The sequence below is a fragment of the Mastomys coucha genome, unplaced genomic scaffold (assembly GCF_008632895.1).
Source record: "Mastomys coucha isolate ucsf_1 unplaced genomic scaffold, UCSF_Mcou_1 pScaffold7, whole genome shotgun sequence".
Lineage (NCBI taxonomy): Eukaryota > Metazoa > Chordata > Mammalia > Rodentia > Muridae > Mastomys > Mastomys coucha.
This window is the reverse complement of record NW_022196913.1, coordinates 105,079,800-105,102,294: the sequence shown is the minus strand read 5'-3', so window position 1 is coordinate 105,102,294 and position 22,495 is coordinate 105,079,800. Positions and strand designations below refer to the sequence as shown.

Below are 22,495 nucleotides of genomic sequence, written 5' to 3'. Positions count from 1 at the left end.
TCATAAGCACCTTTGGTCCAGGCTCATCCTAGGGAAAGGCAGTGACAAGACTTGGAGCCTGGCTTCTCCTGCAGGTGTTCTTATTGCTTCCAGAAAAGAGCCGCTTTGTGGAGGTCTCCCAGGTCAAAAGGCCTTCATTATCAAGGAGCAAGACTGGGCTGTTGCTGAATGTGCCTTGGAGTTTTGGAAAGAAAACAAGAAAAACAAACGTGTTATGTGGACTCTCGTTTTGCTCACCAGCTGAGGTCTCCTGAGGCTGCGTTCTTGATCCTGGGGAGAAGTTCTTGTTTGGAAGTTCAAGCTGCTGCGCACACACTAGGGCAAGGGAGAGATGTTCTTTAGGTCTGGAGGCGAAGGGCAACTTTCTCCAGTCTCTGCTCATCACCCTTGATCCCAAGGCCACCACTATTTTGAAAGCTGTTTATGGGCTGGCTGTAGGGCCTCTGTGGTTTGGCAGAAGTCACTTTGCATCCTGGGATCCACTTTGACCTGATGGTCCAGGCAAGGCTCTTACCCTCTCTCCTCTCAAGGCTCTGCACTCAGAATCTAGGAAGGCATGGGCTGTGCAGTCAGGAGTACATGGATCTTGGAGAGACAGTTCTCAGAACCACAAAACACTCCAGGCTACCCCTGTGCAGTGCCTTAAACAGGAACCCAAAGGGCAGGGATGGCTGTTTAAAAGCCTTTCAGGCAGAGAGGGTGTGTCAGCAGAACTTGATTCTCTACCCCCAGGCCTCTGGGAAGAACTCCAGGCTGCAGAAGTTTATCAAATTCCTTTCTTTACCCACCCAGCTTTGAATTTCATGGAAAACAAAAGAGAAAGTCAAAACAAAGGAACCTTGCCTGAGTCTGTGTAAAGATTTGAGTGCTTTGGATTTGAGTTTCATTGGTCCTGGTCAACCTAATAACTGGGTGTTCTTTAGGTAAGACTTGTCTGCAAGCTCCAATTTCTCCAAGTATAGAATGGCAATATTATAGGTTCTTCTTCCTGGCTCGCTTAAGGATGGACAAGTCAATCTTGAGAGCACTCAGCCTGATTCTTGTTGTGGAAACATGAGTCAGTATGACCAAGTGGCAAAAATTAACTCAGCCACCTTTCAAGCTCAACCTAGTTAGTTTTGGTCAATTTGACACAAACCTAGATATATCTAGGAAGAGATATGAGAGAATGACTCTCTAAGATTAGCCTATAGGCAAGACTATATGGTATTGTCTTCCTTAACTATATGAGAAGTCTCATTAACCTACCATCCTTGGGCAGGTGGTCCTGCGTTGTATAAGAAAGCAGTCCCAGCAAGCCATGAGGAGCAAGCCAGTAGGCAGGATGGCAGTATTTAGCCCTCCTAGCTTCTGCTTCAGTTCATGCCTCCAGGTTCCTACCTTGAGTTCCTGCCCTGAGTTTTCTCAGTGATCGATTGTGACCTGAGAGTTACAAGATGCAATGACCGTTTTCCTTCCCCCACGTTACTTTTTGTCATAGTGTTCTATCACAGCAATAGAAAAGTAACTCAGACAACCATGAAGCTCTCCAAGGTGGTATGTGATAGGCCCTGCACATATCACTCTGCAGGGACCCTGCTGCTCTAACCATTTGGGTGGGACATGGTCAGTGCATAAGGTTAATTGACTAAGCCAGAGTCCCAGGTCTCCTTCCTCTTCAAAGACCTTCTCTGGAAGCTGAGAAAGGCCTCTTTGGACCTCAATATGGTTTGAGCAGATTCTCCCAGAGCTGTCATTCGGAAATGACATCTTTGCTGATTTAATTAACGGTTACAAGATACGTCACTCTAGGCTTCCTGAACCCTTTCTTACTAGAATCAAGAGAAGACAGAGGATGAAGCACCTTATGAAAATGGAGGCAGCAATCTGAGGAGTACATCTATCAACCAAGTACAGCCATTAGAAGCTGTGGACAAGAAAGCAGATGCTCCTTACATAGCTGTGACACCTTGATCTTAGACTCTTAGCCTATATGACTGGGAGAAAATATGCTTCTGTCACTGGGGCATCTCTCATTATATCCTATATCCTCAAACCTGTGTGATGCTAACACAGTGAAAGACCCCCAGAACTGGGGAGATCCTTACTCAAGTCTCGGGATGACTCGACCACCCAATAACTCACGAGAGACCGAACTTGCTGCAATCACATGAGGTTTATTTGGGATAGGCCGGTACCGGGGTCGATCTCGTGACCATTTTGGCCAGAGGAGTTTGACCCAAACACAAGAAGCGAGGGGTATTTAAAGGGAAAGACCACAAGCTGGGGGTGGGGAGAGGGTTACCAAGGAAACATAACATAAAAACAGTGGAAAATTTCAGAGGGACCCAACCCAAGGTATTCAGTTAGGGAGGGAAACATATTCATTTTAAGAATGTAATCTTTATCTATCTGTCAGCAGGGTAGAGGGCCTCAGCAGGGTGTAGAGCCTTGTAAACCAGTAGACCTTCATTCCTAGTTCCCCCCTCATTGTGGATCAGTCAAGAGGGGAAGGTTTCAGGAACCAGAGCCCTGAGGCTCTGAGTTAGCCAAGTTCCTAGAACTGGCTACTCCACATTTTTGGTTTGTTACATTTCTATTAATACATTACTTTCCGTTAACATGCTTTTTCCCAAATTTCTAAGTCTCCCAGTCTTTCACACAGTACTGGTCAAATGGTGTTTTTAAACATATACTGCTAAGATACCTTCTGCCCAGCCCCCAACCTGGCCACTAGTCTTGGAGAGGAAGAGATAAGACTTAGCTGCACCATGTTGTAAACATTGTAGGGCAGTCACATTTCCTTCAGGAGGCCCCTTATGCCAGGACCAAGTCTTGGAATCTGTGTTTATGACAAAGAGGCAAAGCCTTACCTGCCCTGTTCCCCCTGCAGATACATGAAGCTTCTTGGGCCCGTGTCACTAGGCAGTGGAGCCCCACAGATTCCTCTATAAGTCCCAATACTCCTCACACTTCCAAGGCTCAGTGGTCTGACATCCTCCGTACCTATATCCTCATCCTCGGAAAGACAATCGATCATCTCCCACTTATTCCTGTCACACTGACCTCCTTGGACTTCCTCCAATGAACCAGGCCTTGCCCACTTCAGGCCTCATCTCCTGCCAGTCTCTCCCCAGAATGCTGTTCTTGTTCCCAAAAGGCTAAGACCTTCCTTCTACCTTCCCGTCTTGGTTGAAATGTTTTCTCCAGAGACTTGAACCAGTGACAAAGTTGCACAGTTCACAGGTCCTACTGTTTTCCTTTACCATAACAATCACATTTTGAATGCATGTTAGTTTGCTCGTTGACTTTCTATTTCATTTGCCTTCATGAGGATGCAAGCTGAAAAAGACAAGGATTTTTCTTTTCCTTTTTAACCTTCACAGCCAGTGAGTGAGTGATGTGTGGTAAAAGGTCAGGGCTTGTATCAATGTTATAGTTTTGTATATGCTTGGCCCAGGGAGTGACACTATTAAAAGATGTGGCCTTGTTGGATTAGGTGTGTCACTGTGGGTGTAGGCTTTAAAAGACTCTCATCCTAGCTGCCTGGAAGTCAGAAGGCTGCTAGCAGCCTTCTGGTAAAGATGTAGAACTCTCAGCTCCTTCCTCCTGCACTATGCCTGCCTGGATGCTGCCATGTTCCCACCTGGATGATAATGGACTGAACCTCTGAACCTGTAAGCCAGCCCCAGTTAAATGTTGTCCTTATAACTTATAAGTTGCCTTGGGCTGGAGAGATGGCTCAATGGTTAAGAGCACTGACTGCTCTTCCAGAGGTCCTGAGTTCAATTCCCAGCAACCACATAGTGGCTCACAACCATCTCTAATGAAGATCTGATGACCTCTTCTGGTGTGTCTGAAGACTGCAACAGTGTACCCACATACACAAAATAAATAAGTAAATCTAAAAATAAAAAAGTTAAAGAAAAAAAGAGTTGCCTCGGTCATGGTGTCTGTTCACAGCAGTAAAACTCTAACTAAGACAATAAGTCAGGATACAATAAGTTATGTGGCTATGAAAAGTATCCCCAAATCTCAGAGCTTTTAAACAATAAAGGATTCTTTGTCATGTTGCTACCAGAAATTTTGGGATGTTACATTTTACTAAGAAATTTGGGTCTCCTCTCAGGGTTCTTAGTCTTTAACAATGATCTCCGAAAATTTTGGGTACAATTTTCCTAGTGTTTAAATGAGAAACAATACAGCAGGCAAACTGTACACCCCAGCAGCTGCTGAGAGAAGAAAGTCAGGGAAGAGGAAGCTAGAGAGCTGTGTCTTTTTAAGTTAGGCACCGAGGCTTGGTAAGCAGCCGCATGGCAAAAGGGAGGCAGCCTCAGAGAAGCCATGAAGAAAAAGAAAACAAAATCAAAAGCAAAAAGAAACAAGTCCCATAAGTATCAGAAAAAGCACTCTTAAGGTCTGTGCAGGAAATGCAAGGAAGAGACGGACAAGAAGACGAGAAAACGTTACATCTTTCAGAGTGTACAGATAAGCAAGCAGACTTAGCTCCATCACAGTGGAACCATTGCAGTGTGGCTTATGGGAAGAAAAAGCATGTCGCCTCATTAAAAGCATAATTATTCCTCACATCTCATTAGCATAGTATTAACTAAATCTGCCTTCCCTAGGCATGGTCTCTTAGTCAAAAGATTGACAGCCCAAGCTGCATAAATTCCTATGTTTGCATAGTTTGGAATGTTCCATATTCACCAAAAGACCAAAGACAGATTCCATTTTTTTCTTACTTTTCTTTTTTCTTTTTTGACCAGAAGGATATAGCTTTCTATTAATGGTCTTCCAATGCTACATGAACAACATGTCAGGGACAGGGTGGGAGGTGGAGATTCTGAATGTTACAGTCACTTGGGGTCTGAGGCTCAGAGACCTCCCCCCCCCCCCTTTTCTGGCCTTGTTCTCCATAGACAAAAGAAAGAGACATGGAGAATCATACCCAAGGCCTCACCCAAAAGTGGCAGGCTTCATCTTACTGACCAAAGTATCTCTCACAGCCTTAGAGAGCGAGAAAGAAGTGGAAGCAAAGTCATTAGAAGCAGCTCAAGGATGAATTGCGATAGTGACCCGGTTGTCAGTCACCCTGTATCTGAACCTCTTAGCAGTGCAGTTTTGTAGCTAATGATCAAGAGATACAATATAGTCCCCATGCATGGAGGCTTGGTAGCTCCTGTTGCTTATGAGGCCAAAAGAATATGCAGGGTGAGACTGTAGAGCTATAAACAGAGGGCCCTAAACCTTGAACTTCTTGGTGTCCACTTGCTTCCCCAGAGCCTGTCCAACATTGTCCTGACTGGTTTTGGGTGTCAACTTGACACAAACTGGTATTATCACAGAGAAAGGAGCCTCCCTTGAGGAAATGCCTCCATAAGATCAAGCTGTAAGGCATTTTCTCAATTAGTGATCAAGGATGGAGGGCCTAGCCCATTGTGGGTGGCGCCATCCTTGGGCTAGTAGTCTTGGGTTCTTTAAGAAAGCAAGTTGAATAAGCCAGAGGAAGCAAGCCAAGCCAGTAAGCAACATTCCTCCATGGCTTCTGCATCTACTCCTACCTCCAAGTTCTTACCCTGTGTGAGTTCCTGTCTGACTTCCTTTGGTGATGAACAGCAGTGCAGAAGTATAAGTGGAATAAACCCTTTCCTCACCAACTTGCTTCTTGGACATGATGTTTGTGCAGGAATAGAAACCCCGACTAAGACAAACATGAAACCTGGGATAGTTTACTGGAGAAAAGGAGATGTGGTCCAGTCACCTTGACACCTACTGAGTGCTATGAGCACATTCAGTCAGAAACATTGACAACCAATGTTGTGTCCTTCCACAAGGTTAGAATTTGTTGAATAACAGTAAGAAACAATAGTACAAAGTGGTTTTCAGCATTAGTTATTCTTCATTGCTGTGATAAAATACAACATTAAAAGAAACACGTGATTAAAAGAAACTTATGGAAGGAAGAATATATTTTGGTTTATGGTACTAGAGAGAGGGTCCATAATTAAGGGAGAGACAAATGGCTGCAAGAAGCCTAATAAGAAAGCTAAGAGACTAAGTTTTCAGTCACAGACAGGAAGCAGAGAAAGTGAGCTAGAAGTTGGACAGGGCTATAAATTCTCAATGTTTGTCCACAGTGACATGCTTCCCCACACAGCACCACCAACTGTGGACCGGTGTTCAAATCTGTGAGCCTACAGGGGACAGTTTTCACCCAAACCACTACAGTTGTATTTTTCCACAGTGTCCAAATGTATTGAATAATAGTACATTTCCAAAGTACTGAAGTTTCAATGACAGCAGTTTGCTAGATAACCCCACCTACCTTGGTGATCTGGCCAAGATGAATGCAAATTCTTTGATTCCAATGTTAATTACTAATATTAACTGTCATACAACATGTCAAATATTGCACAATAAATCTCTCACATATACATAATTTATGTATCTGGATATAAATATGCATATATGTGATTTACAAGATAAACACAAGCTTTAAAATTTATAGCACCTCAGAAGTGCTGATAACACTTCTGATAATAGAATCTATACTGTTAGATGAGGTGCCTAAGTCTAGAAAGAGTTCTCTACTGAGGCCCAGATGAGTTAGCCATGGAAAGCAGGCAGTCAGGTAGCCTGAGTCAATAGCAGGATCCAAGCTGAAGCTTCAAGGATGGACAGGTGTTCTTTGATGCACACCAAGTATCAGGTTGGGGACATGTGCTTTTGGCTATCTAGCATTTTATGAGGTCGAGGCAAGGCAATTTCACTCTTTCTTTGGTCTAGTATGTCTGATAAGTCCTTGCCCTGCTTTCCCTCTCAGGGTTTTACTCTGCACACAGGTCCTCATGCTCTCATTTTACACTGACAAGTGTATAGAGGGCCCCCTGTCTACTCTCAGGAAAAAGTTATTCATCAGTCTGTGAAACATGGGTACTTCTGGGCATGTTTGTGTCATGCATGCCCCCAGGGGATTCAATCTTCTGCCTTCTTCAAAATGGAGTCAAAAGCTGCTTCTAAAATGGAGTCTCCTAAGTCATGCTGCACCCTGAAAATCCACTGTTTTCTGAGTTAGAGAAAGGACCAATGGAGCTGAAGGGTTTGCAGCCCCCCAGGATGAACAACAATATGAACTAACTAGTACCCTCAGAGCTCCCAGGGACTCAACCACCAACCAAGGAGTATACATGGTGGGACTGATTGTTCTGGCAGCATGTGTATAGTAGAGGATTGCAAAATCAATCATCAATGGGAGGAGAGGTCTTTGGTCCTGTGAAGGTTCTGTGCCCCAGTGTAGGGAAATGCCAGGGCCAATAAGTGGGAGAGGGTAGGGTGGCAAGCATGGGGAGGGGGGAGCCAACAGTAGTTTGTTCTTGTTGTTTTTGTTTGTTTGTTTGTTTGTTCCTGGGAGGGGAAACTGGTAAAAGAAAAATCATATGACATGTAAATAAAGAAAATATCTAAAAAAAGAAAAACAGAAAATCTACTGTTTTATACAATATGAAGTAACTTAGAGTGGGGTACAGCCTGCTCCCAGAAAATAAGACTCTTCAATACCTTCTACTGACGTAGCAGAAAACTCAACCAAGATCAGCCAAGCCCGACATGATGTTGTTGTCTACAACTCCCCACTGACCTGTGGACTTATGGATGATGTCCAAAGTCTACGCCCTCAGGCCACTGGGATTTGGAGTGGTTCATTTCACACAAACAAAACATACTATGAACCTCAATGAAAATATGGAGCTAAGAAACTATTTTCTGAATGAATACAAGGTAGCAATAGCTTCTTCTTGTCCTTCTTCTATCTAGGTCAGGATGAGTACCTGAAACTGGGAATTCAGTCCAAGCTGTACCACATTTCTGAACTGAAGGTGAGAAAGTCTAACACAAAGACCAAGATTTCATTCTAACACCACACACTCAAACAGGCCCTGAGCTAATCCCCTCTTACTTGGTGTCTCAGTTTTCCAGGCTGAAAAATGGGGTTCAGATTTGAGGTTCTTTGATGGTTTGGTCACCCTTGAAGGTGGTATCTTCCAAATTGTTCCTTGTGGGCTGGATTCCCCTAGAGGGGAGACCATTGTTAGATAAGGTCTTCTAATGACCCCATAATCAACCAACCAGCTTGAACTAGAAATCATGTCCCCACACCAGGAACTGTCACCATGCCCCCTACAAATTGACACAGGAGAAGGGGTTTTCTGTTTCATATGCTTTATCTGTCAATAATGGCCTCACAGGCAGCCAGATTTCATTAAGACTCAAGTAAGCCATGGAGTCAGGCCTGGGTCTGCATCCTCAGGATGCAGAGATGTCACAGGGTTCTAAGGTCTCCATGTCCTTTAGAATACTTCAGAAAATAGAGGAGAGTAGCCTTGAAGTTAAAGTTATATCCATGAGCCAAGCAGTGGTGGCGCATGCCCTTAATTCTAGCACTTGGGAGGCAGAGTCAGGTGGATTTCTGAGTTTGAGGCCAGCCTGGTTTACAGAGTGAGTTCCAGGACAGCCAGGGCTATACAGAGAAACCCTATCTAAAAAAACCAAAAAAAAAAAAAATGTATATATATATATATATATATATAAACTCCATCCCTGGGCTGGGAAGATGACTAAGTCATTGCTTACTGTTGAGATTCATCCCCAGTATCTATTTATAAAATCAAGGCATGCCAGTGTGCATCTCTTACCCTGGCCCTAGGAAAGTGGAGACAAGAGGATCCTAGGACTTTCTGACCAAGCAATTTAGCTGTATTTGGAGCTCTGGATTCTCTCTCAAAAGTATGATGGGAGATTCTCTCCCAGAAAGTAAGGTGGAAAGCAATTGAAGGAGGCAGATGATGACAACTTCTGGGCTCCACAGATGTACACAACACACATACACAAACTCCTATACACACACTGTATATGCACACACATGCACATAGACACTACACATATGTGCACATTACACATCTGTACATAATACAGACATATCACACACACTCTTGCTCTGAGCTTGAGCCCATCCTTTTCAATTCAATTGTGTTCTAAGTTTCCATTTGTTTTTTCCCTGTATATTCTATCTCATTATAAAATTACTACCTTGAAAGGATCTCTATTGTTTTCTTTGCAATTGGTTGTTAAAACTTTTTTTAAAAAAACTCTATCTTTGTGTGTACATATGTGTATCTGTGTGCATGTTCATTTGTGGAAGTAAAAATGCATATGTGCCACATAGCATGAATGTCACAACAGAGAAATTGGAGAAAATCTTTCTTGTCTTCTACGTTGTTTGAGACAGGATATTTTTGTTGTTGTTGTTGCTGCTACTGTCATTGTTCAATGTTGTGTACACTGGCTTAGCTGACTCACAAGCTTCCTGGGATTCTCCTCTCTCTATCTCTCAGCTCAATGATGGGATGATGGAATAAGAGACACGTGTTACCAAAGCCCAACTTTACATGAATCCTGGGGAACTGAACCCAGCTCCCCACCCTAGCACAGCGAGTGCTTCATCCACCGAGCCATCTCCAAAGCCCTGTTAATGCATTTTTATTTTTTTGTCATTGCTGTTCTGCAATCTATGCCAGAGAATTCTGGTGCCTCTGCTGCTGGCAGCAGCATGTGTTGATTATCTGTTATTGATCAGTGTGAAAGCTTCCTGGACGTTGATGAGTGGTTAAGGAAGAAAAAAAAAAAAACCCTGAGCATTTTCATATTGTTAGACTCTTGATGACATTTAAAACTTCTGGTTTGATTGGCATTTCTGCTTTTTATCCAGCGAGTGATGGAAATATCTCATTAATGCTGGATAGGGGTTGAAATTTAGATTGGACCCGTGGCCTGTAGCACAGAAATACCATGGGTGTCCCTCTTGTTTATAACTTTTTGACCTCATCACACTCCCTGGGAGAGAGGATAATGGTTTTCCCAGTTTGGAACTTGAAACTAGGATCAGGAGAGCTGTGCTACCTGCTCAAGCATAGAACACTGATGTCACATGACCCAGGCTGGAACTGTGTCAGTGTGACTCAGGGAATGAACTCTGAACCATTTTGCTCAGCAGCTTCTCCCTGGTAGTCATTATCATAATTTATCTACCTCAGAGTCTCAGGGCCTAGGTGCTCAGCGGGAGTAATAGGCTACATTTCACGTCACTGGGGATGCAGACAGAGATTCTGAGCAGCTCATACTCTAGTGACAAAAGAGATAGTTTTATCCACCATTCAGAGCCAGGACCAGATGTGAATGTATACTCACTCAGTGTACCTGGTCTTGGACAAGTCATTCTACCCCTCTTAGCCTCAGTTTACCTATCTAAAAGCTGAAGTTAGTAAGACATCTGAGGATTAGTAGGATAATATATACTGACCCTTGGGGTACCGTATACCCTCAACATGTCTCTTTCCATACCTGTTGGCATGAAGCTATGGTAAGTTTGAGGACAAAGAGGTCACTAAGGGACAGAGAAATGATGGTTCACCAGAGAGCTGGGACACAGTGTAGCCAGAGGAAGTTTGGGATTAGAACAGAGAAAGTGTGGCCAGTGGCCATAGAATGGACACAGACACCATGGACAAAACAGGGGCAGGGAAGGTTCTGGGGTGTTCTTTCAGCTCTTTGAATATTACGGTACCCACACTCCCCAGTACTGTTTCTAAATTCAGTATAAACTACTTTGCAGTCTGGGAGGAATAGGGATTTGGGTTCACCTTTCTGGGACACAGAAGGGAGCTACAGTTTTGACAATGGCAGCTTTGCATTCCCTGAACCCCCAAAATGCTTTGATTGTACTCAGGTAAGTCTTGGGCTTGATATCATTGCAAGACAAAGATTAACATTGGGATAGGCTACTTAGGCTACCGAGCAGGGGCAGACGCCATGCACTACTTGAGTAGCCACTTCACAGCTGGCCCATGTTCATCACGGGACAGTGAAGACTGCTGACTCAGAACAGCAGCCTGTATGGAATATTCCAAAACCTGTGCCTTTATATGAGGTCAAGATTTATGATTGGACAAATGACCGCCATGACTTGCATCTGTGGAAGATAAACAATTGGGAAGATCAAACAGAGAGTGGAATATACATACTTAAAACCACCTGCTGGTTGCAGAGACTGCTCAGTCACAAAGAGTGAGTAGTGCTTTTATAAAGGGCTGGAATTCAGTTCCCAAGCACCTAGGTCAGGTGGTTCACAGTAATCTGTAACTCCAATTCCAGGGAGATCTGACACATCTGGATTACACAGACACATTACACTTACACAGATGCACCCCACATTATTTAAAATATAAAAATATAATAAACTAAAAAAAAAATTAAACGTGTTGGCTTTTGGACACTGTATGTTTCTGCTGTGCCCATGAAATAGTGTAAGGTACAGTGGCTGTTTCCTCTACTGCCTCTTCCTATCTCTTCTTATCACTTACTGCTCTCAGCCTCTAAGACCATACATGCCTCTCCAGGCATACTGAATCCCTTCTAGTACAAGTTGTCCCCAGAGTGGGACAACTTATCCCTAGTGAGAATCCTTATGAACTCAGTAGCCCTCATGGGGTGACACATAAGCTATACTGTAAAGAGGAAAGATTGATATTGAGATAGATAGATAGATAGATAGATAGATAGATAGATAGATAGTCTGTGTGTGTGTGTGTGTGTGTGTGTGTGTGTGTGTATTTGTGAAGGCCTACAGTGTCACTAATACTATGTGACTATTATATACCCACTATGTGTTATGGAAAAACTACTAACCCAATGCCAAGTTTCTTTTGTGGATAGGTCTTCCTCCAAAGGACTGAATATCCTGAATTTTTCCTCCCGTGCCTCTCATACATAATGTCAATATTTATACTTAATACATATATGTAATAGTTATGCCAATAAGGTAAAGTCCTAGATCTACAGCAGAAGGAAATCCATAGATACATAAGTGACTGTTACAGGAGCATGGTGATAAAATATGAAGGAAAGATTCGAAGTGTGGCAGGGACCTGGAAGAGGAGAAGAGAGAATGGGTGGGGCAAGAAGCTTCCTGGGTGGGGGAAGGATTAATTCGGGCTGGACGTTGCCAGGACAAGAAGCTGAATGGAGGAGTGGAGGGGTAGCATAGACATGGGACACAGCACACAGCAGTTGGTATCTGGAAGCAGATTACAGTTTGGAATCAAAATAACTTGTTTGACCCATCTTGTCTGTTCTATCGTTGCTTCCCAAATACCTGTCATAAAAAGTCACAGAAGGTTTAGAGAGAGGCTGTCAGTAAAGGCATTCCTTTGATGGCATGAAGGGCTTGATCCTTGGGACCCATACTAACAAGCAAAAAAAAAAAAAACAAAAAAACATAGCTATGGTGTCCTGTGTTTGTAGTCTCAGCACTGAGATGATAGAGACAGGTTGATCCCTAGGGCTCCCTGGACAAGTGGCTTAGCCTACTTGGTGAACTCCAGGACAGTAGGAGATCCTGTCTTTCAAAAATAAGGTGAATAAGGCCTGAGAAACAACAGCTGAGGTTGTCTTCTGGTACACATACACACTCACCACACCCAGGCTTAGAGCAGGGTGATGGGATGTTCCTTGTTGCAGTTAGGAGCCCTCCAGGGGATGGATTTTCAGTGTGAGAGGCCAGAGGAAGAAAGGAGAAGACTAATAGATTTCTGAAGTAAGACCTAGGCTTATGGGGAGGTTGGAGTATCTGGCTGGATAACGGTTAAAGATGTAGAGCAGAGAGACTGGTGGGTCTTGGGAATTGTGCATTGAAAAAAAAAAAAAAGAAACAAAATAATACATGTGATCAAACTAAAGGAGCCATTGGCAAGGGAGCCAAGAACGTGTGTGTGTGTGTGTGTGTGTGTGTGTGTGTGTATGTGTGTGTGTGTGTTAATTTTATTCCTTGTATGATATATTTCTGCACTCTATTTCCCTCTAAATTTTCCATTCACCTTTCTTCCTCCCCGTCTCCAGTCACCTGGGGTTTGTCTCCTTGAGCCCTTGAGAAATGGAACACAGACACCCCTGCAATCATCTGTAACAGTAATAGCCGTTATCTCTTGGTGAACACTCCAGAGCCTTAGGCAAGTGCAACCTACAGCCTGTGAGCCCCATGAGTCCCAGAATAGCTTTGAGGGAAGCTCAATACAAACTTACTTAAAAACATTACAGGATTTGTTTGTGATTTTTCCCTTATCCCTTTGGTAACTCAATCACATTGTTCTTGAGCATGAACTGTACTGATGACATCATGCTATGATGTCAAAAGGCTGGACACGCTGATGGAGGATGGATTTCTGCCAAGTGCTTGCATCATCCGGACACCTGATTGTTGAAGCTGGGGTCAGTAGGCAGGAGTGCACACAATCAGAGGACGCAGAGTTTCTCTGGGATGCTACAGTGACATCTGTCTTCCAAGAATCCATTCGTAAACACAGTCCCTACCTTCCACTCCTATCTGCTTAGTTCCCTTGTGCTCTTGTATGATGGTGGGAGGAGACGTTAAGTTTATAAAGAAAATCCATCATTTCTCATCACTGTGGAGACTGGGAAGTCCCGGGTCAAGGAGCTGGCCTTGGCAAAGGCCTTGTTGATGAGTCAGCCCATGGTGGGAGGCAGAAGAAATGACTTTTATAACAAACTCATCAGTTCTGACAACATGGATCCATTCACAAGGACAAGACTCTCAAGACTGAGTCCCATTTCATAGCTCGAACCTCAGCACCACTACCTTGAGTAAGAAGTGTCCAACATATGAATTTGGGGGGCTTATTCAAACCACAGCATCACAATGTTACAAAACTGTAAAATGCTGCCAACATGCAGGGATGGAAAGTCATTTAAATTCTACAGCATACTCCAGCACATGTCAGTCACCATAGCTGGCACGTGCAGTTAGCGACGAGTTGTGTTTATGTGGTCCCCATATGGGAACAAGTGCTGTGCCAGTGGGGGAGCAGAACATTCCCCATCCCTCTACAAACACTACCCACTCACTTGGATTTGAATTAATTACTACCTTATAGCTGTGAGCATCTTCACACCCATGCCAGGCTCAGGAGACCTTACATTTGTACTATGTGGACTCTGTAAATTTACAGACCACTGCAGGGTCACAGGAGAGCAAGGTCATCACTACTCAGGGTCAGAGGGCAGTACTCACAATCTCTTCTGTTTTCTCTCTCTCTCTTTCTCTCTCTCTCTCTTTCTCTCTCTCTCTCTCTTTCTTCCTCCCTCCTTTCCCCCCCTTTGGTTTTTTGAGACAGGGTTCCTCTGTGTAGCCCTGGTTGTCTTGGAACTCGCTTTGTAGACCAGTCTGGTCTGGAACTCCTAGAGATCCACCTGTCTCTGCCCTCTGAGAGTGCTGGGATTAAAGATGTGCAGAGATGGCTCAGAAGTTAAAATCACTGACTGTTCTTCCAGAGGTCCAGTTCAAATCCCAGAAACCACATGGTGGCTCAGAACCATCTATCACAGGATATGATTGCCTCTTCTGATGGGTATGAAGACAGAACACTCATATATATTAAATACATAGGTTAATTAATTAATTAATTAAAGTGTGCACCACCACCTCCAGCTTTTCTACCACTGCCAGTGATTCTGATTATTTTGTGCTGCGTTCTTCTTATGCCTGATACCTGTTCTAAACTCCTCCTGGCCCAGGAGGGCATATATTACTGCTATCTTATAGGCCAAGAGATTATAGCTCTGTAGCAAGAATAGCTAACTTGCAATGATGGCTTTAAAATATGATTCCAAATCCTTTGATCATCCTTTGTTTGAAAGGTGGGTCCTCAATACTCCTTCCTATGTCCCCAGTGTGAGTTTGGGAAGCATTTGGTGACATTGGCAGAAAAATGTGGCCAAAGCCATGGTATCAGCAGAGTTCAGTGGCAAGAAGCAATGTGGCTTCTTCCTCTTCAGTTGCTCTGTAAATAACACATTCTAGGTACGATGGTTAACAGTTTGTGAACTTGACAGTATCTAGAATCACTTAGGAGAAACCTTCTGGGCATGACTGTGGGCCAAGTTTCTAGATTAGGTGGGAAAGACCATCTTAACTGTGCACCGTTGCCTGGAATGGGGTCCTGGATTGAATAAAGTGAGCTAAGTACCAGAAACCAGAGCCTTGGTTTGCTGACCATAGGTGCAATGAGACCAGCTGCTTTGCACTCTTACCACAATAACTAATCTGTCAAAACAGACTGTACCATCAAGCTGTAAACTAAAACAAATTTTTCCTTAAGTTGCTTCAGTGAGGTAGCTGATCACAGCAAAGAAAGGGAAAAAAATGTAATAATGCATTAAGACAGTGGCTCTCAACCTTCCTAATGCTGGGACCCTTTAATACAGTTCCTCATGTTGTGGTGAGCCCCCCCAACCATAAAAACTATTTTCATTGCTATTTCATAACTCTAATTTTGCTACTGTTACGAATCATAATGCAAATATTTTGGGAGACAGGAGTTCACCAGAAGGCTCAAGACCCACGGGTTGAGAACCTCTGCCGCAAGATGAAAGGGAAAGCCAGCTACCAAAAGGTGACCCTCTCACGCAGCCTCACACAGTGTTCCAGACAGCAAGAAAAGGAGGCTTCTGCAGCAGTCATGAAGACAAGCCGTTCAGCAAGTCTCATCTGAGTCTCTTGGTGATGGTAGTCCCAGCTACCATTGCAATGGGAACCCACTCAGTTTGGTTTAATAGGATATGAGAAGAGGTACTTACTGAAAGAATGTCTGCCCCTCTTGGCATTACCTGAGATGAAGATGTGATAGGAAGAAAGCAAGCAGGCGTCTTGGAGCATGTGATGTGGTTGATGAGGGGGATAGAACGATGAGAGGCAGAAGCCTGGTCTCTGATTCACTACATGAGCTCTGGCTTACCTGCTCAAATATGTCTTGCAGTAGTCGTTAGCATTTTTGCATTATTTAAATTCTCCACTACCTAAGTTATTGTTATTTGGGGACTCTGTTACAGCACTCAAACTGATACACTCATGCTAATCTGTGGCTAAGACAGGCAAAGAGTTACTCAGAGAGTTGTATGCAAGCCATACATACACATGGCATGACACGGACACTATTTAAGTCTTGCTTTACACCAAGTGTGCTCTCAGTTCTCAGGCATACTTAACGGCTGCTAATTAGTACCAATTTATGCAAAAGTGTCACTGAATCCCAAAGTCTGCAGAGACGGCAAACGAAATAAATTGTGTAAGTACACAAAGACCCTGGCATAGAATAAGCTTTCAACTAAGATTAGTCACTATGAATATGCAAATAGTTATGCTTCCCAATGTGTTCGCACCAGGATCCTCTCCTGCTATAGAAGCCCCTCTGAGCCAGTCCTAGGTCACCCCCACTCACCAGTGGGCAGATATCTGCTTCACTTCCTTGCAAGGGGTCAGGTTGATAAGCATTCACCATGCAGTGTTCTAGGCCCTAGGATGCCTGTCAGGTAAAGAAACAGGCCATGCAAAGCAAAGGTTAGCCTGCTGTGTGTAGGATGGAATGAAGGCAGACTATCCACTCCCTAGTGAAGCATATGTAAAAGCTCAAGCCCTTGTGTTCTCTTAGCTTTGTGGTGACCTTCCACAAATAGAATTGTTTCTTCCATAACATTCTATGAGTTAACACTAGACAGTCATGGGTAGTGATTTGTTGAAACCTTCAGGAAGGTAAATGTGTGTTGGTATCCTTGGTTTACCAAGTAGACCCCTAAAGCTCAGTGAGGTTCACCAACTTGCCCAGGTCACCCTGGTAGCTAAGGGTTAATGCCATATAAAGCTTCAGGCCTCCTTCCCCTGAGCCTATGGCATCGTTCAAGTGTCTCTTGTCTCATGCCAAGTGTAGGCAGCCAAATAGAAGCTGGGAACCAAGCTAGTAGCCCAATCATCTTGATGACCTTGTGCGAATCTATGCATCCCTGGAAAATGCATTAATCTAAACTTTTGTTGGAATAAAATACCTTAAGTTGGAGATAGGTTATGAGTAATAAAAAATGTATCACTCATCATTCTGGGAGCCCAGAGTTCCAAACACAAGGGGCCAACCGAGTGGCATATCTCCCTGATCCATTTCACGTGATGGAAAGAACAAGGGAGACTCTCTGGGCCTCATTTATCAGGGTACCACCCAGTGAGAGCAGACACAATACTGCTCCTTGAGTCAGCAGCACACATGAACACACAGGAGGGAAAAGCTAACAGCTGCTGACCATGTCCACTGGGTGACAGCACTCTGGGGAGAGTCATTTACTTCATTACTTATTTTTAATTTTCTCTCTTGAAAATACCACTTATATTATTGGTATTCTCCTTTTTCTCTGTCTATATGTCTACAAAGCCACAGGATCTGTGGTGTGCCCAGGTCCCCTGGCCTATGGAACTGGGGTAGGGTCCAGTTTGAGTGATTCCCTACCCACTGTTTCCTGAGCTGTGATTTCTATAGGCTTCATTGTTGGTTTGCTCCTGGATAGCTAGTCAGCTTGAAGGTGCCATGTCTCCCCCAAGCTTATGTCTAGGAACATCTGGTCCCCAGCTGATGACACTGTTCTGGGAAGTTGTGGACTCCTTCCGAGATGAGGGCCACTGGGTTGAGGGGGCCTTTACATTTATAGTCTAGCATCACTTCCTGTCTCATCTCTGCTTCCTGCTTCCCTCAGTGTGAAGGAGTAACTGTGTGGTCCTGCTGCCATGCTTCACCAAGGTGCTTTCCTGGCCAGGAAGAACTGCATGCCCTCAAGCTGTAAGCACAAAGTAACCTTTCTCTAAAAAAACGCTTCTTTTATCACAGTGACGATGTTTTATGAGAGATCCCTCCTGGCGATGGCCAAATCCAGCAGACTGCCTTGGAATTGAAAGGGAAAGGCACCCGGGGCTTGTGTTCCTTTGTCAGCTTATCCAGAGAGGGAAAAGGGAAAGGAAGAATTACTGTGGGGTCTCATGTCACCCCAAGGCTGAGAATCAGGGGATGTGACTCACTGTGAGAATGCCCACCAAGTGTCAGTCAGGGACCACACTGACAACAGACACGTGGTCTCCAGCACCCAGACGTTCACAGTGAAAAGGCAAAGTGATTAGGTGACCCTAGAGTCTCTGTATGCTCTGCTGTGCTTTGAATGTATCCCCCAGATTTGATACGTTGAAGACTTAAATTCACACGCCGGTGACATTTAGAGATGGAGCTTTAGTGTAACAATTGGAGATAGCTGAGATTGTGAAGGCAGAGAAACCATGATGGTATTACAGGTTTTATAAAAAAACAGTAGATACCTGAGCTAGCACAGGAGTTGACTTAGGGTTTTACTCCTATGACCAGACACCATGACCAAGGCAACTCTTATAAAGACAAAATTTTAATTGGGGCTGGCTTACAGGTTCCGAGGTTTAATCCATTATCATCATGACAAGGACATGGCAGCATCCAGGCAGGCATGGTACAGGAGGAGCTGAGAGAGTTCTACATCTTCATCTGAAGGCTGCTAGCAGAATACTGACTTCCAGGTATCTAGGATGAGGGTCTTAAAGCCCACACCCACAGTGACACACCTCCAACAGGGCCACATCTTCTAATAGTGCCACTCCCGGGCTTGAGCATATACAAACCATCACAGGTGGTGTCTTATATGTATACTCTGCTATACTATCTTGTAACAGAAAGGCTACCATCCATGTTGTTAGCACCATATCCTTAGAAATCCTGGTCTCTAGACCGTTAGAAAAACAAATTCTCGCTATATAAATAACCTACTTCCAGGCATTTTGTTACAACACTCATAGGCTAAAACGGAGCCCCTTGGTCATACATGCTCTCCTTACATCTTCCCATCCCTCCCTCCCATTAGCACAGCAGTTCTCAAACACCTTTTGCAGGACTCACCTAAGGACCATCAGCAAACACAGCTATTTATGATTCATAACAGTAGCAAAATTACAGCTATGATGTAGCAACGAAAATGTCTTTATGGTTGTGGGGTCACCACAACATGAGGAATTGTGTCAAAGGCGCGTGTTAACATAATATCCTTTGAAGCTGGGCATGCTGCCCCATGCCTTTAGTCCCAGCACTCAGGAAGCAGAGACAGATGATCTCTGAGTTCAAGGTCAGCCCGATCTACAGAGTGACCAAGACAGCTAGGGCTACACAGAGAAACCCTGTCTCAAAAACCAAAAAACCACAAACAAACCATAATTCCATTTGAATACTCTTCCCCTGGCTGAAGACCCTTCCCACCTAGGCTGCTTTGCCTGTGTTCAGTCTGGGGGCGCCCCAGAATATGCTTAGAAACTCGAGAAGGAGTCTCTGCCTTGTGTAGTACTGGTTTTTTTTCCCCCAACACATCCCAGTGAAGGAAGAGCACACAACTCTATGGCTCTAAGAGGAGGACAGAGTAAGGGCGGGGAGGAGCCACTGGGAGGAAGCTGGTGGGAGACAATGAGGTAGGCCTCTGTGGGAAACATGCAAAAGGGACCCAACAGAGATGTGGGAAGGGTTTCCAGTGTTCACAGTTGCAGGCTCATATCAAACTGCCCACACGTTCCTTCAGGAGGATGTGTGGCTTCTGAGTCATGCAGAGATGTGGCTGTGGTAGAGGATCTTCTACAGGAAGGCCATTTGAGGAACTGACACTGGAACCTTCTCAAGTGGCCTAAATGTCTGCAAGCCATCCAAGTGCATCAGCTCTTCCCTTGACGCCTTGCAACCAGCTGGCATTCCACGCAGACAAGCGATCCCTATATGCTCATGACTACCCGCAAGACCCCATAGTCTCCACACGTGAAGACTGGCCTTCTCCGACTGCTAGGTTATGTACCTCTGTAACAGGAATTACCCGCCTCCTTGTTCTTCAAGAGTGTAATGTTTTCCCAACCTCCAGCTTCTTCAGCAGCTGCCTCCACCTTAGCCTCTGAACAGATACAAATGCTTTCTTCACACTTTGTGCCTAAGCAAAGGCCTCCCCAGCTTCAGCCCCTCGGCCTTCAGGCTCTGCATTTGTGCAATGCTCCCTTTAAGGCTCTGTGTCTGTGTGGCAGGCCCACCCACCTTCAGACTCTCACCTTGTGCAAATGCATACCTCCCCTCCCGGCCCCATTCTTGTGCAATAGTCTTTCTGGTCTTAATACTCTACACTTGAGCAACTTCACCCTCCCTCAGCTCTGTAGCTGTGGAATGTCTCACCTTTAGGCTCTACGCCTGAGCCACAGCTTGCCCAATCTTCAAGTCGTGCACCTGTATGATGGCCTTTCCCCTGCAGGCTCTGTACAGTGTACAGTGATCCCACCTCCAAGTTTGGTACCTGTGCAATGCCTTCCCCATCTTCTAGCTCTGTTCTCGGGTGAGGTCCTTTCCTATCTCTAGTCCTTGTATTTGTTACATAGCCTTCTTCACCTTCAGAGTCCACATGTGTACATTGACCACCACCATCACTATCAACACACACACACACACACACACACACACACACACACTCACACACCCTACCTTTATGCCTTACTATCCAGTAGTCTTATCTTACCGTCAGGCTGTGTCTCAGTTCAGTGGGGACTGTGGTGTGGTACATTTACAAGAAAAGCAGATCATGGGCCAGATTCAGTTCTCAGCAGTGTGATGCCCTAGGCAAGTTTCCTAACTTCTCCATGGCTCAGTAACACCATCTCTGAAATGAAGATGCCGGACAGTACCTGTCTGAGATAATCTTCAGCAGAAGAGAAGACATGCAGGGTGGGGACCCACATGTACCCCGAGACAGGAATCGTCTTCTGAGGGCAGACTTAGAAGACAGGAAGTGCTGACGCTTTCATTTGTCAAAACAGGGAAATAAGTTCCAGTTAGGAGTCCATTGAGAGACTAGCAGAAGTCTTGATGTAGGGTGCAGGGGGTGGAGTTAGTCCCTACAGGCCTGGGTTTGAATTCAACAACAGACCTGGGAAAACAATTCATGCTACCACTCATGGTTTTCTTTCTGGCTAGCAAAGCTGGACATGGAAGGGTCCGGAGGTGGCAGTGATATAAATACATGCATTATGTCTGCTTTGAGAACTGTGAAGACCAATATGGTGCCTGGCCTTGAAGCTGGCTCCCTAAACTTTGGCCTTACTCTGCAGAAAGGTCTTTCTTTTGTAAGATCTTCCGTTTAAGATGGCATTAGCTTCCAACATGCCTTTTATACAGTCAAAGTAACCGAATGGCCAATGGCCGTACAGTCAATTGATGGACCTGGCCCACCCAGCTTAACTGCACTCAGAATAGTTTTGCATTCACGTTCAGTAGGCAGTCATCTCACACAAAGCCTCTCTCTCTCTCTCTCTCTCTATATATATATATATAGATAGATAGATAGATAGATAGATTTAATCATCCCTGTCATTGAATACTGTACTGAAATGGAGTATTCACTGTTCGATATAGAATGCATGGATCTGCTTCTGTAGCAATGTCAAACCTAAACACTCTAGAACTCTGGATGCTGAGGACGGTCTGCACCTGGAAAGGGAAAGCCCTTTCTCCTCTTTTGGCCCCCAGGGGCTCTGTGCATTTGGCTTGAGTTGAGGAGCAAGCTCTGGAAATTCTGGAAGCTTGGGCTCTCACAGTGGCCTGCCTGAGGCTGAGCCTGGGGGAGGAGAACAGAAAGTGCCTGGGGGAAGCAAAGACACAAACAAACCTGCCAACAAGGCTGGCATTTGTTTTCGGAGAGAAAAAGCCATTCAAGCCCCAGAATGGAGCCCAGGGCTTCCTCTGGCCCTGCTACCCTGGAAGCTCTGCAGGATCTGTCTCCACAGCCACCTCCACCCTGACTCTGCTGTGTGGCCTGACACTTCCTTGCACCTGTTGGGATAAAGCAGCTGCCTGTCCCCAAGGATCAAGGCTGAGAGCTATTTGCTCTGGCCCAGCACCTGGTTTGGATGAGGTCTTTCTTTCCAGTCTCCATCCAACTTTCTCTTCCTCCACATCCGTGGCTGGAATCCCCAAAGGTGCAAAGAATCCTGATGGCTCTGATACACAAAATGAGTCCACTCATCTAGGGAGGAAGAAGATGGAGTAAAAACAACTTTGAGTAACCAATGACAGGCCTGGGCTAAGCCATTTTCTTGTGTAACAGCAGTCCCAGCAGAGAGTGGCACGTCAGATAGCAGAAGCAGCTGGAAGTAACAGAAAAGTTACTCTTTCCAGAACAGTCTATTCCACAAGCCTATCAGGGAAAGGCGGCAAGGGAGCCAGGAACAGATCATGGCCATTCAATAAATATTGTGTTGTCCCAGCTCCAAGTTCCCAGGACACGTGATGAAGACTTGTTTAGAAGGAAGGGGCAAAGGGCTTAAGCCTTGAGTGAGTGAGTTGTTTATTTTGTTCCGCTGAATACCTGCAGTCACCTGAGTGACTGGACCAGAGAGCACACTGCCTTCAAGCCCTTCCGTGCTCCAGCATAAGGTCCAAGAGAGACGCTTACGTTCACTTTCTCTCAGCTTAGTTGAGTGCCTACTATGTGCCGAGGTCCATGTCCATCTTGTAAAAAAAATGGGAGGGGGAGGGGTAAT

General features: G+C 44.8%; 1 long non-coding RNA gene across 2 annotated transcripts in view; it reads right to left on the bottom strand.

Annotated features, from left to right (window-relative positions):
- Nucleotides 1-20,725, bottom strand: part of LOC116082504 — a 24,847-nt gene extending 4,122 nt beyond the window's left edge. Inside the window, exons 1-2 of one of the 2 annotated variants that reach the window (XR_004115342.1) lie at nt 20,642-20,725; nt 11-174 (exon numbers count right to left, since the gene is read on the bottom strand). This is a non-coding gene — a long non-coding RNA (uncharacterized LOC116082504). Of the gene's footprint in view, nt 1-10; nt 263-20,641 lie in introns of those variants that run through there. The other variant, XR_004115341.1, reaches the window with a different exon arrangement.
- Nucleotides 20,726-22,495: the final 1,770 nt, after the last annotated feature.